Here is a 13,589-nt window from a genome sequence, read left to right on the forward strand (position 1 = left end):
TTTTGTTTTTGTTTTTGTTTTTGTTTTTGTTTTTGAGATGGAGTCTCACTCTGTTGCTGGGGCTGGAGTGCAGAGGTTCAATCTCAGTTCACTTCAACTTCTGCCTTCCATGTTCAAGCAATTCTCCTGCCTCAGCTTCCCAAGAAGCTGAGATTAAAGGTGTGTGCCACCATCCCAGCTAATTTTTGTATTTTTAGTAGAGATGGGATTTCACCATGTTGGCCAGGCTGGTTTTGAACTCCTGGCCTCAAGTGATCTACCCACTTTAGCCTCCCAAAGTGCTGGGATTACAGGTGTGAGCCACTGCCCTGGCCAGTATCACATAGGTTTTGGCATGTTGTGTTTCTATTATCATTTGTGTTGTTTTATTTATTTATTTATTTTGAGATGGAGTCTTGCTCTGTCACCAGGCTGGAGCATAGTGATGCAATCTTGGCTTACTGCAGCCTCCGCCTCCCGAGTAGCTGGGATTACAGGCATTTGCCACCATGCCCAGCTAATTTTTTGTATTTTAGTAGGGATGGGGTTTCACCGTGTTGGCCAGGATGATCTCTATCTCCTGACCTCATGATCCGCCCACCTCGGCCTCCCAAAGTGCTGGGATTACAGGCATAAGCCAGCACACCCAACCTGTTTTTAAATTTTCTTCTTAATTTCTCTTTGACCCACTGGTCATTTAGAAGCATGTTGTTTAATTTCATGTGTTTGTTTAATTTCTAAAATTCCTCTTCTTATTGATTTCTAATTTTATTTCACTATGGTCAGAGAAGATACTTGATGTAATTTAATTTTTTTGACTTTTTTAAGACTTGTTTTGTGGTGTAACATATAGTCTGTGAGAATGATCTATCTGCTGAAAAGAAGAATATATTCTGTACCCATTGAAAGAAATGTTCTCTAAATATCTGTTAGGTCCATTGGGCTTATAGTGCAGATTAAGACTGATGTTTCTTGTTTATTTTTTGTCTGTGTGATCTCTCCAATGCTGAAAGTGCAGGGTTAAAGTTTCTAGCTATTATTGTGTTGGGTCTAGCTCTCTCTTTAGCTTGAATAATATTTGCTTTATATATCTGGGTGCTGCAGTGTTAAATGCATATATATTTACAATCATACCTTCTTGCTGAAATGACCTCTGTATCATTATGTAATGACCTTCTTTATTTTTATAATTTTTTGTCTTAACATCTATTTTGTCTGATATAAATATAGCTATTCCTGCTTTTATGTGTGTGTGTATGTGTTTGTTTCCATTCTATACCCTTCCTGTATTTTTATGGAATATATTTTTCCATCCCTTTATTTTCAGTCTCTGTATGTCTTTACAGGTGAAGTGTGTTTCGTGTGGGCAACAGATCATTGAGTCTGTGTTTTTTTATCCATTTAGCCACTCTATTTTTTGACTGGAGCACATTTATATTCAATGTTATTATGACATGTAAGGACTTACTCCTTCCATCTTGTTATTTGTCTTCTGGTTGTCTTGTGGTTTTCTTTTCCTTCTTTCTTTCCTTCCTGTATTCCTTTTAGTTATGGTGATTTACTCTGGTGGTATGTTTTAATTACTTGCTTTTATTTGTTGTGTATATGTTGTATGTTTTTTTATTTCAGGTTACCATGAGACTTGCAAATACTATCTTATATTGCAAATACTATCTCATTATTTTAAACTGATGACAACTTAACACCGATTGCATAAACAAACTGACAAACAAGCAAAGAGAAAACTAACAAAAACTCTACATTTTAAATGTTTTCCTGCTTTTTAACTTGTTGTTTCTATTTAGATCTTATTATACTGTCTAAATCTTGAAAAGTTGTTGTAATTATTATTTTTGATCAGCTCATCTTTTAGTCTTTCTACTCAAGATATGAGTAGTTTGCACACCATAATTACAGTGTTATAATATTCTATCTACTCACTATTACCAGTGAGTTGTGTATCTTCAGATGATTACTTATTGCTTATTAATAGCCTTTTCTTTGAGATTGAAGAATTTCCAGGCTGATGTGGTGGCTCACATCTGTAATCCTAGCACTTTAGGAGGCCAAAGTGGGTGGATCACCTGAGGTCAAGAGTTCAAGACCAGCCTGGCCAATATGGTGAACTGTCATCTCTACTAAAAATCCAAAAATAAGCTGGGCATGGTGGCTGGTGCTTGTAATCCCAGCTACTTGGGAGGCTGAGGCAGGAGAATCATTTGAACCTAGGAGGCAGAGGTTGCAGTGAGCCTAGATTATGCCATTGCACTCCAGCCTGGGCAACAGAGCAAAATTCCAAAATAAAGAGAGAAAGAGAAAGGAAAGAAAGGAGGAAGGGAAGAAGAGAGGGAGGGAGGGAGGGAAGGAGGGAAGGAGAAATTCTCTTTAGCATTTCTTGTCGGATACTTCTGGTATTGATAAAATCCCTCAGCTTTTGTTTCTCTTGCAAAGTCCGTATTTCTCCTCCATGTTTGAAGAATATTTTCACTGGATGGATATAGTATTCTACGATAAATATTTTTTTCCTTTAGCACTTTTTTAATATGTTATACCACTCTCTCGTGGCCTGTAAGATTTCTACTGAGAAGTCTGCTTCTGGATGTATTGGAGCTCCATTTTATGTTTTTTGTTTTTTTAATTTCTTCTTGCTGCTTTCAGTATACTTTCTTAATTCTTGACTTTGGGTATCTGATTACTAAATGCCTTGATATAGTCTTCTTTGGGTTATATCTGTGTGGTGTTCTACAACATTTTTGTATTCAAATATTGGTATCTGTCTCTAGGTTTGGGGAGTTACCAGTTATTATCCCTTTGAATAAACTTTCTACCCTGATCCTCTTTCTACCTCCTTTTAAGGCCAATAACTCAGATTTGCCCTTTAGAGGCTATTTTCTAGATCTTGTACACATGCCTCATTCTTTTTTCTTTTGTCTCCTCTGTGTATTTTCAAATAGCCTGTCTTCAAGCTCACTGATTCTTTTTTCTGTTTAACTAATTCTGCTGTTAAGAGACTCTGATGTAGGTGGCATGGTGTCTCACACCTGTAATCTCAACACTTTGGGAGGCTGAGGCAGGCAGATCACTTGAGTTCAGGAGTTTGAGACTAGCTTGCCCAACATGATGAAACCCTGTCTCTATTAAAAATACAAAAAAATTAACTGGGCATGGTGGCACACGCCTGTAATTCCAACCACTCAGGAGGCTGAAGCAGGAGAATTGCTTGAACTGGGAGAAAGAGGTTATAGTGAGCCAAGATCACACCACTGCACTCCAGCTTGGGTGACAGCGTGAGACTCTATCTCAAAAAAAAAAAAAAAAAAAAAAAAAAGACTGATGTATTCTTCAGTATGGCAATTGCATTTTTCAGCTCCACAATTTCTGCTTGATTATTATTAATTATTTCAATCTCTTTTTTAAATTTATCTGATAGGATTCTGAATTTCTTCTCTGCATTATCTTGAATTTTGTCAAGTTTCTTCAACCCAGCTATTTTGAGTTATCTGTCAAAAAGGTCACATATCTCTGTCTCTCTGGGATTTGTCACTAGTGCCTTACTTAGTTTATTTGGTGAGGTCATGTTTTCCTGGATGGTCTTGATGCTTGTGGATGTTCATCAGTCTGTGGATATTGAAAAGTTACATATTTATTATAGTCTTCACAGTCTAGGTATGTTTGTGCTTGTCCTTCTTGGGAAGGCTTTCCAGGTATTTGAAAGAACTTGGGTATTGTTACCTAAGTTATTGGTCATTGCAGCCATATTTTCATGAAATAGTGGCACCCCAAGCCCAGTAACACTGTGGCTCCTGCACTCATAGAGGTATTGCCTTGGTGTTCTTGGATAAGATCCAGAAGAATTCTCTGGATTACCAGGCAGAGACTCTTCTTGTTCTCTTTCCTTACTTTCTCCCAAACAAACAGTCTCTGTGCGTGTGTGTGTGTGTGTGTGTGTGTGTATGTGCGCGCACGCGTGTGCTGAGCTTCCTGGAGCTGGGGAAGCAGTGACACAAGCACTCCTGTGGCCACTACTACTGAAACTCTGCTGGGTCAGACCTGAAGACAGGACAGCACTGGGTCACCCCCAAGGTCTTCAGTTACCACTATTGGCTACCACCTATGTTCATTCAAGGCCCTAGAGCTTTACAGTCAGCAGGGAGCAAAGCCAGCCAGGTTTCAGTCTTTCCCTTCAGGGCAATGAGTTCCCCTGGTCCTAAGTTGTTCCAGAGATGGTGTCTGGAAACCAAGGCCTAGAGTTGGCAACTTTAGGACTCTCCCTGGTGCTGTATTCTACTGTGGCTGTGCTGGCACCCAAGCCACAAGACAAATTCTTTCCCCTCTTTCCTCCCCTTTTCCCCAAGCAGAGTCTCTCTGTATGGCCACCATCCCCTGAGGCCTATGGTGAGTACATCCTAGCTATTACTGATGTTCATTCAAGGCCCAAGGGCTCTTCAGTTAGCTTGTGGTGAATGCTGCCAGGCCTAGGACTGTCCCTTCAGGGACGTGGGCTCCCCTACAGCCCAGGGCAGGTCTAGAAATGCCATCCAAGAACCAAGACCTGGAATTAGGAACCCCAAGAGTCTACTTGGCACTCTACCCTACTGTGGCTGAGCTGGTACCCAAGCTGCAAGACAAAGTCCCCATTACTCTTCCCTCTCCTTTTCTCAAGTAGAAGGAGTCCCTCCCCATAGCCAACAGCAGATAATGTGATGGGTCACACCTGAAATCAGTATGTCTCTGAGTCTCACCCAAGGCCGATTTGAGTACTGCCTGGATACCACTGCTGATTATTCGGGGCCCAATAACTCTTTATTCAGTAAGTGATGAATCCTTCCAGGACTGGATCCTTCCCTTCAAGGCAGCAGATTCCCTTCTGGCCTAAGGTGTGTGTATAAATGTCATCCAGGAGCTAGGGCCTAGAATGGGGGCCTCAGGACTCTGACTGGTTCCCTGACTTACTGTGGCTGAGCTGGTATCCAAGTTGCAAGACAAAATCCTCTTTGCTCTTTACTCTCCTCTCCCCAGCAAAGGGAAGAAGTCTCTCCCAGAGCTGCAAGATATGCTGCCTTGGGTTGGGGGAGGGGTGGTGCAAACACTAATTTGGGTACCCTTAGTGGCATCTCATTAGATCATATGCACCCCAAGTCCAGTGGCTTGTAGCCCAGCACAGCACCAGGACTTGCCTAGGAATTGCAGTCCCTCTGGCCTAAACTGCCTTTCAAATTTAGAGCCCCAGAGCACTTTAGCCCACAGTGGTGAGGCTTTTCGAACTCAGGTTCTGACTGCTAGGGTGCATAATTCCACTCTGGCTATGGGTTATCTAAATGCTCCCTCCATGAGTGCCAGTTGAGCTCTGCCTGGTGTTACACTGAATTCCAGTGCTAAATCCCACTGTGCTCTTCCCTCCCCTGAATGCACAAATTCTCTCTTTGTGCCACAAGGCTGCTTCCAGGGGATGGGCATTGGTAATTCAAGTCTATATTTTCTATTATCTTCAATGTCTCTTTCAGTGATATGAAGTTAAAACCAGGTACTGTAATCACTCACCTGATTTTTTGTTCTTATGAAGGTGCTTTTTTGTGTGGCTAGTTGTTCAATTTGGTGTTCTTGCAGAGAGGACAACTGGTAGAGGCTGCTACTGACCATTTTGTTCTGCCTCCTCCTCAGCATCTCTATTTTGTATAAACATGATAGGTGAGTCTAATGTGCAGCAAAAATTGAGAATTATTGACTTAGAGAAACCTAAATACAGAAATTATGGTCATGATTGAGAGCAACATCTGTCATTAAGAGTAGAAATAAATTGGACAAACAAGTAGATCTCAAAATACTCCAGAAACACTGAGTCATTACAGAAATTTGAGGTGCTTTGTAACCGTAAGTTATTGTGAATTAAAAGTTAATGGCAGTGATGTCAGCAAAATAATGGAGTAGGTAGCTCTAAGCTCTCTTGTCCACCCACAGAAATACTGAAAAACAAGCAGAAATGCTAAAAACCAACTTTGTCAGAATACTGGAAAATAGTCAAAGGTTTATATCAACCAAATGAATATTGAATCAAGAAAAAGGCAACTTGAAAGCAGTAGGAAACATTTGTGGAATCTATTTGCTCTTGCTCTGCCTCCAGCCTAGATGGTGTCAAAGTTGGAACAGCAACAGCCTTTGTTCCTAGTGTGGATCCTGAATACTGATTCAAGAGGAATAGAGCAGACCTTATTTGCAAAGTGTTGTCTATGTCTTTTCAAGCGTGTCTGGGGGCTACCTGAAGGACTGCCTCAAGGTGTGTCTGTGTTTCACCTAAGTCAGAACTCAGGGCATGAAAGCCACACAATGTTTAGAAAACTGCAAGGCAAACTAACAAACCACGTTTGCCTGGATTAAAGTATTACAGATACAGTAGACCACTTAAACCCTAGGAGGAAAATCTGAGGGAGATTCTGTGAGAAATAAGAACTTTCAGAAGTACTTATGTACATGAGAAATATATGGGCAAATTCAGAAAGTGACACACATGCCCAGAATAAGACAAATGCTCAGAAAAGACCTGAGAAGACTCTAAGCTTTCACTTCAGGCTGATCCCTAGCTTCGGTGCCAGCCTATGTACATGTTGGAATGCCCCACCACAGAGATAATTTGCAAAGAATGGGAGAGTTGTTAGGGTTTTGTTTCATTTTTTAAATATTTTTGTTTTTCTTTACTATTTTTTGGGGGAGGTGGTATTTATTTTAGTTTTGTTCATTGTATTTATTAGCTTCTGACCTTCAAGGAAATCTTTAAAAGAATGGAGAGACTTCAAAGATCACACACAACAAAGAGTATAGTCATCTTTGCAAAAATAATCTGGGAAAAGTTACTAAACAACCAGACTACTACAGCCTTCAATTAAAAAAAAAAAAAAAAAAACACAGTGGCTCACACCTGTTATCCCAGCACTTTGGGAGGCCAAGGCAGGTGGATCACCTGAGGTCAGGAGTTCAAGATCAGCCAGGCCAACATGGTGAAACCCTGTCTCTACTAAAAACACAAAAATTAGCTGGACATGGTGGCAGGCGCATGTAATCCCAGCTACTTGGAAAGCTGAGGCAGAAGAATCACTTGAGACCCAGAAGGTGGAGTTTGCAGTGAGCCAAGATCATACCACTGCACTCCAGCTTGGACAACAGAGCAAGACTCCATCTCAGACAACAGAGCAAGACTCCATCTCAAAAAAAAAAAAAAAAAAGTGCCGGGCGCGGTGGCTCAAGCCTGTAATCCCAGCACTTTGGGAGGCCAAGGTAGGTGGATCACAAGGTCAAGAGATCGAGACCATCCTGGTCAACATGGTGAAACTCCATCTCTACTAAAAATACAAAACATTAGCTGGGCATGGTGGTGCGTGCCTGTAATCCCGGCTACTCAGGAGGTTGAGGCAGGAGAATTGCCTGAATCCAGGAGGTGGAGGTTGCAGTGAGCCAAGATCGTGCCATTGCACTCCAGCCTGGGTAACAAGAGTGAAACTCCGTCTCAAAAAAAAAAAAAAAAAGAAAGAAAGAAAAGAAAATACAGGAAAGTGGACAGGCATGGTGGTTCACACCTGTAATCCCAGCACTTTGGGAGGCCAAGGTGGGTGGATCACTTGAAGTCAGGAATTCAAGACCAGCCTGGCCAACATGATGAAACCTCATCTCTACTAAAAATACAAAAATTAGCCAGGCGTGGCTATAGTCCCAGCTACTTGGGAGGCTGGGGCAGGAGAATTGCTTGAACCCAGGAAGCAGATGTTGCAGTGAGCTGAGACTGCACCACTGCACTCCAGTCTGGGTGACAGAGCAAGACTTCATCTAAAAAAACAAAACAAAACAAAACAAACAAACAAAAAAAAACAGAAAAGTGTAGCCCATTCAAAGGAGCAAACTAAATTTGATGAAATTATCCCTCAAGAAGCCCAGGCATCGGACTTACTAGATAAAGACTTCAAAATAACTGTCTTAAATATGCTAAAATTGCTAAAGGAAAACATGGACAAAGAACTAAAATCAGGAAAATGATTTATGAATAAAATAAGAATATCAACAAAGATAGAAATTACAAAAAGGAACCAAACAGAAATTCTGGAACTATAAAATACAAAAACTGAAATGAAAGCTTCACTATACCAGATTTAAGCAGGCGAAAGAATCAGGGAACTTGAATATAGGATAATTCAAATTATCGAGTCTGAGGCACAGAAAGAAAAACAAAAGAATGAAGAAAACTGAAGAGAGCCTAAGGGACTTGTGGGAAACCACCAAGCTGACCATAATATGCATTATGGGAGTTCCAGAAGGAGAAGATAGAGAAAAATACAGAGAGATTATTTAAAGAAATAATGGCTTAAAACTTCCCAAATATGATGAAAGGCAAACAAGAGTCCACTAGCAGATGGTTTTAGTGGTGAATTTTACCAAGCAGTTAAAAAAAGAATTGATACCATTTCTTCTCAAACTCTTCCAAAAAAATGAAGAAGAAATCCATTCTTTGAGGCCAGCATTACCCTGATACCAAAGCCAGATAAAGACATAACAAGAAAAGAAAATTATAGACCAAAAGACTTTATGAATATAATGTAAAAATATGCAATGAAACACCAGAAAACCTTATCCAACACTATATTAAAATGATTATATACCATAACCAAGTGGGATTTATCCTAGGAAATGCAAGAGTGGCTCAACATAAGAAAATCAGTGTGGCCAGGCATGGTGGCTCACAACTGTAATCCCAACACTTTGGAAGGCTGAAACAGGAAGATCACTCAATCCCAGGAGGTTGAGCCCAGCTTGGGCAACATGGCAAAACTCCATCTCTACAAAAAATACAAAACATAGCTGAGTGTGGTGGCACATATCTATAGTCCCAGTTACTCAGGAGGCTGAGGTGGGAATACTTGAGCCAAGGAGATGGAGGTTGCTGTGACCCGAGATCATGCCACTGCACTCAAGCCTGGGTGACAGAGCCAAACCCTGCGTGGGGGGAAAAAAAAGAAAAAAAAAGGATTACCCAAGGTGAACTAGAGATTCAATACAATCCCTATCAAAATTTCAACAGCTTTGCAGTGGTTCTCACCTGTAATTCCAGCACTTTGGGAGGATAAAGCAGGAAGATCACTTGAGCCCAGGAGTTTAAGACCAGCCTGGGCAACATGATAAAATTAGCTCTACATTTCACATCTCTACAAAATAATACAAAAAATTAAATTAGCCAGATATGGTGGTGCATGCCTATAGTTCCTGCTACCTGGGAAGCTGAGGTGAAATGATCACCTGAACTGGGGAGATTGTGGCTGCAGTGAGCCATAATCATGCCACTATAATCTAGTCTGGGCAGCAGAGTAAGTCCCTGTCTCAAAAAAAAAAAAAAAAAAAAAAAAAAATCCAACAACCTTTTTTTTGCAAAAATGGAAAAGCTGATTTTCAAATTTATACAGAATTTCAAGGGACCCTGAATAGCCTATAAGAGTCTTGAAAATTAAGAACAGTTTTGGAGACCTCACATATCCCAATTTCAAAATTTATTATAAAGCTACAGTAATCAAAACATTGTGATACTGGTATAAGGATAAATATATATTTATTTACATATAAATATATATTTGTTTTGTTTTGTTTTGTTTTTCTGAGACAGAGTCTTACTCTGTTGTCCAGGCTAGAGTGCAGTGGCACAATCTCAGCTCACTGCAAACTCCACTTCCCAGGTTCAAGCAATTCTCCTGCCTCAACCTCCCAAGTAGCTGGGATTACAGGCATGTGCCACCACACCAGCTAAATCTTGTATTTTTGGTAGAGATGGAGTTTCACCATATTGGCCAGGCTGGTCACTCCTGAGCTTAGGTGATCACCCACCTCAGCCTCCCAAAGTGCTGGGATTACAGGCATGAGCCACCACATCTGGCCAAATATATATATATTTATAATTATATTTATTTTTTAATTTATAAATATATTTATATTGGCGTGTGTGTATGTATATTTATATTGGGGTGTGTATGTGTATATATATAATATATATATGTAAATATATATACATACATACACATGTATATATATGTAAATATATATACATACATACACATGTATATATATATAATGGAATAGAATAAAGACCCCAGAAATAAACTCTTACATTTATGTCAATTGATTTTTGACAAGGTTACCAAGACAAGTCAATGGGGAAAACATAGTTTTTTCAACAAATGGGACCAGGACAACTGGATATACATGTGCAAAACGATAAAATGGGCTTCCTACCTCATATTATATGCAAAAGTTAACTCAAAATGGAGCAATGATCTAAAATATAAGAGATAAAACCATACAACTCTTTTTTTTTTTTTTAGATGGAATTTCTGTCTTATTGCCCAGCCTGGAGTGCAATGGCGCAATCTCGGCTCACTGCAACCTATGCCTCCCAGCTAATTTTGTATTTTTAGTAGAGACGGGGTTTTGCCGTGTTGGTTAGGCTGGTCTCAAACTCCCGACTTCAGGTGATCTACTTGCCTCAGCCTCCCAAAGTGCTGGGATTACAGGCGTGAGCCACTGCGCCCAGCCAAAACCATACAACTCTTACAAGAAAACATAAGAGTAAATTTTCATGATCTTGAATTTGGCGATGGATTATTACATATGATACCAAAAACCCAAGCAACAGAAGAAAAAACGAAGTTGGACTTCATCAAAATTAAAAATTTTCTGTATCAAAGGACATTATCAAGGAAATGAAAAGACAATCTACAGAAGGTAGAAAGTATTTGCAAATCATACATCTAATAAGTATGTAATATCCAGAACATTTAAAAAACTTCTGGCCGGGCTCAGTGGCTCACGCCTGTAATCCCAACACTTTGGGAGGCTAAGGCGAGTGGATCACCAAAGTCAGGAGATAGAGCCCATCCTGACTAACATGGTGAAACCCCGTCTCTACTAAAAATACAAAAAATTTGCAGGCTGGTGGCATGCGCCTATAGTCCCAGCCACTCCGGAGGCTGAGGCAGGAAAGTTGCCAAACCCAGGAGGCAGAGGTTACACCCCTGCACTCCAGCCTGGGCAACAGAGTCAGACTCCATCTCAAGGACACACACACACACACACACACACACACACACACACAGCACTACCGTATCTCAACAAGAAAAAGACACTCCAATTCAGAAACATACAAAAGAACTGAATTGAGGCCAGGCATAGTGGCTCACGCCTGTAATCCCAGCACTTTAGGAGGCCAAGGTGAGTGAATCACAAGGTCGAGAACTCGAGGCCAGCCTGGCCAACATGGTAAAACCCCATCCCTACTAAAAATAAAAAAATAAAAAAATTAGCCAGGTGTGGTGGTGGGTGCCTGCAATCCCAGGTACTTGGGAGGCTGAGGCAGAAGAGTCACTTGAAACCAGAAGGCAGAGGTTGCAGTGAGGTGAGATGGTGCCGCCACTCTCCAGCCTGGACAAAAGAGCAAAACTGTCTCAAAAAAAAAAAAAAAAAAAAAACAATTGATATTTTTCCAAAGAAGATACACAAATGGCCAATAAGCACATGAAAAGACGCTCAATATCATTAGTCAGTAGGAAAATGCAAATCAAAACTACAATGAAATATCACTTTAAACCTACCAGTATCGCTATAATTCTTTCTGTAAAACAGAAAATAACAAGTGTGGGCAAGGACATGGAAAAATTAGAACCTTTATGTATTGCTGGTGGAAATGTAAAATTATGCAGCTGCTATGGAAAACAGTTTGACAGTTCCTCAGAAAGCTAAACATACAGTTACCATACAACCCAGCAATTCTAGCTACATAGCCAACAGAATTAAAAACAGAGATTCAGATATTTGTATGCCAGTGTTCACTGCAGGATTTTTCCCAAGAACCAAAAGATGGAAACAATACAGTTTTCATCAACAGATGAAGGGGTAAGCAAAGTGAGTATATATATATGTAACAGAATATTATTCAGCCTTAAAAAGGAGTGAAGTTCTCATGCACGCTACAATATGGATGAAACTTTAAAACATTTGGCTAGGCTGGGCACAGTGGCTCATACCTGTAATCCCAGCACTTTAGGAGGCCAAGGCAGGTGGATCATCTGAGGTCAGGAGTTCAAAACCAGCCTGGCCAACATTGTGAAACCCCACTTCTACTAAAAATACAAAAATTAGCTTGATGTAGTGGCACACACCTGTAATCCCAGCAACTTGGGAGGCTTAGGCAGGAGAATCACTTGAACCTCGGGGGTGGGGGTTGCAGTGAGCCAAGATCACGACACTACACTCCAGCCCAGACAACAGAGTGAAATTCTGTCTCAAAAAAAAAAAAAAGTATACATATATATAAATATATATGTTAAGTGAAATAAGCCAGAAACAAAAATATTCTATGATTCCACTTATATGAAATATGTAGAATAGGCAACTTCATAGAGACAGGAAATATATTAAAAATTACCAAGGGCTGCACGGAGGAGAGAATGGGAACTTATTACCTATTGGTTACAAAATTTCTGTTTGGGGTGATGAAAAAGTTTTCAAAATAGATTGTGGTGATGGTTGCACAACATTGTGAATGTAATTAATGGCACTGAACTGAACACTTGAAAATGGTTAAAGTGACAAATTTCTATGTATATTATACATAAATACAAGATCAAATTATCATTAAAGAAAATATGAGCCAAGTGCAGTGGCTTATGCCTGTAATTCCAGCACATTGGGAGACTAAGGTAGGTGGATCACGAGGTCAAGAGATGGAGACCATCCTGGCCAACATGGTGAAACCTCGTCTCTACTAAAAATACAAAAATTAACTGGGCGTGGTAGTGTGTGCCTGTAATCCCAGCTACTTGGGAGGCTGAGGCAGGAGAATCGCTTGAACCTGGGAGTCGGAGGTTGCAGTGAGCCGAGATCAGACCACTGCACTCCAGCCTGGCGATGGAGCGAGACAAAAAACAGTTTATATGTGCCCCCATAACATATATAATACATATTACCATAATAGTTAATGGCTATCATCAGGATAATGTTTTCCTTTCTATAGGAAAGGGAATTGAATACAATTGGGGAGAGGGTTTCATTGGTTATATTCTATGGGTAAGATCATATATACAACTGTATGATGGGCACACGGATATTTTAGTATATTTTTATACTTTTATCTTAATATTTATAATAAAGCATGACTCAAGGGACATCATTTAAAAAGAACAAAACATTTTAAAGTATATAATAAAGGCAGGATGTTACAGTGTTACAGTAGCACAAAGAAAATGCCCAAACAGATGATAAGATAAGGATTCTCAAAGAACCCTAGACATAACACACAACACTAGACTATAAGTTCCAAGAGGTTAAAAACTATGTACAATTTACCCACCATTCTATTCAAAATATCTGGCACACAGTAGGCACTCAATATTTGCTGAGTTTTAAAAACTCATTACTGTAAGAAAATTTAATGTCTAAGAAAATCTGGACTCAGCTAGATAAATTTAGAAGATATTGTTTTGCTTTCAGGCCAGACACAGTGGCTCACATGCATAATCCCAGCACTTTGGGACGCCAAGGAGGGAGGATTGTTTGAGTCCGGGAGTTCAAGATTAGCCTGAGCAGCA

The sequence above is a fragment of the Sapajus apella genome, unplaced genomic scaffold (assembly GCF_009761245.1).
Source record: "Sapajus apella isolate SASKATOON/1434 unplaced genomic scaffold, GSC_monkey_1.0 scaffold50, whole genome shotgun sequence".
Taxonomy (NCBI): Eukaryota; Metazoa; Chordata; class Mammalia; order Primates; family Cebidae; genus Sapajus; species Sapajus apella.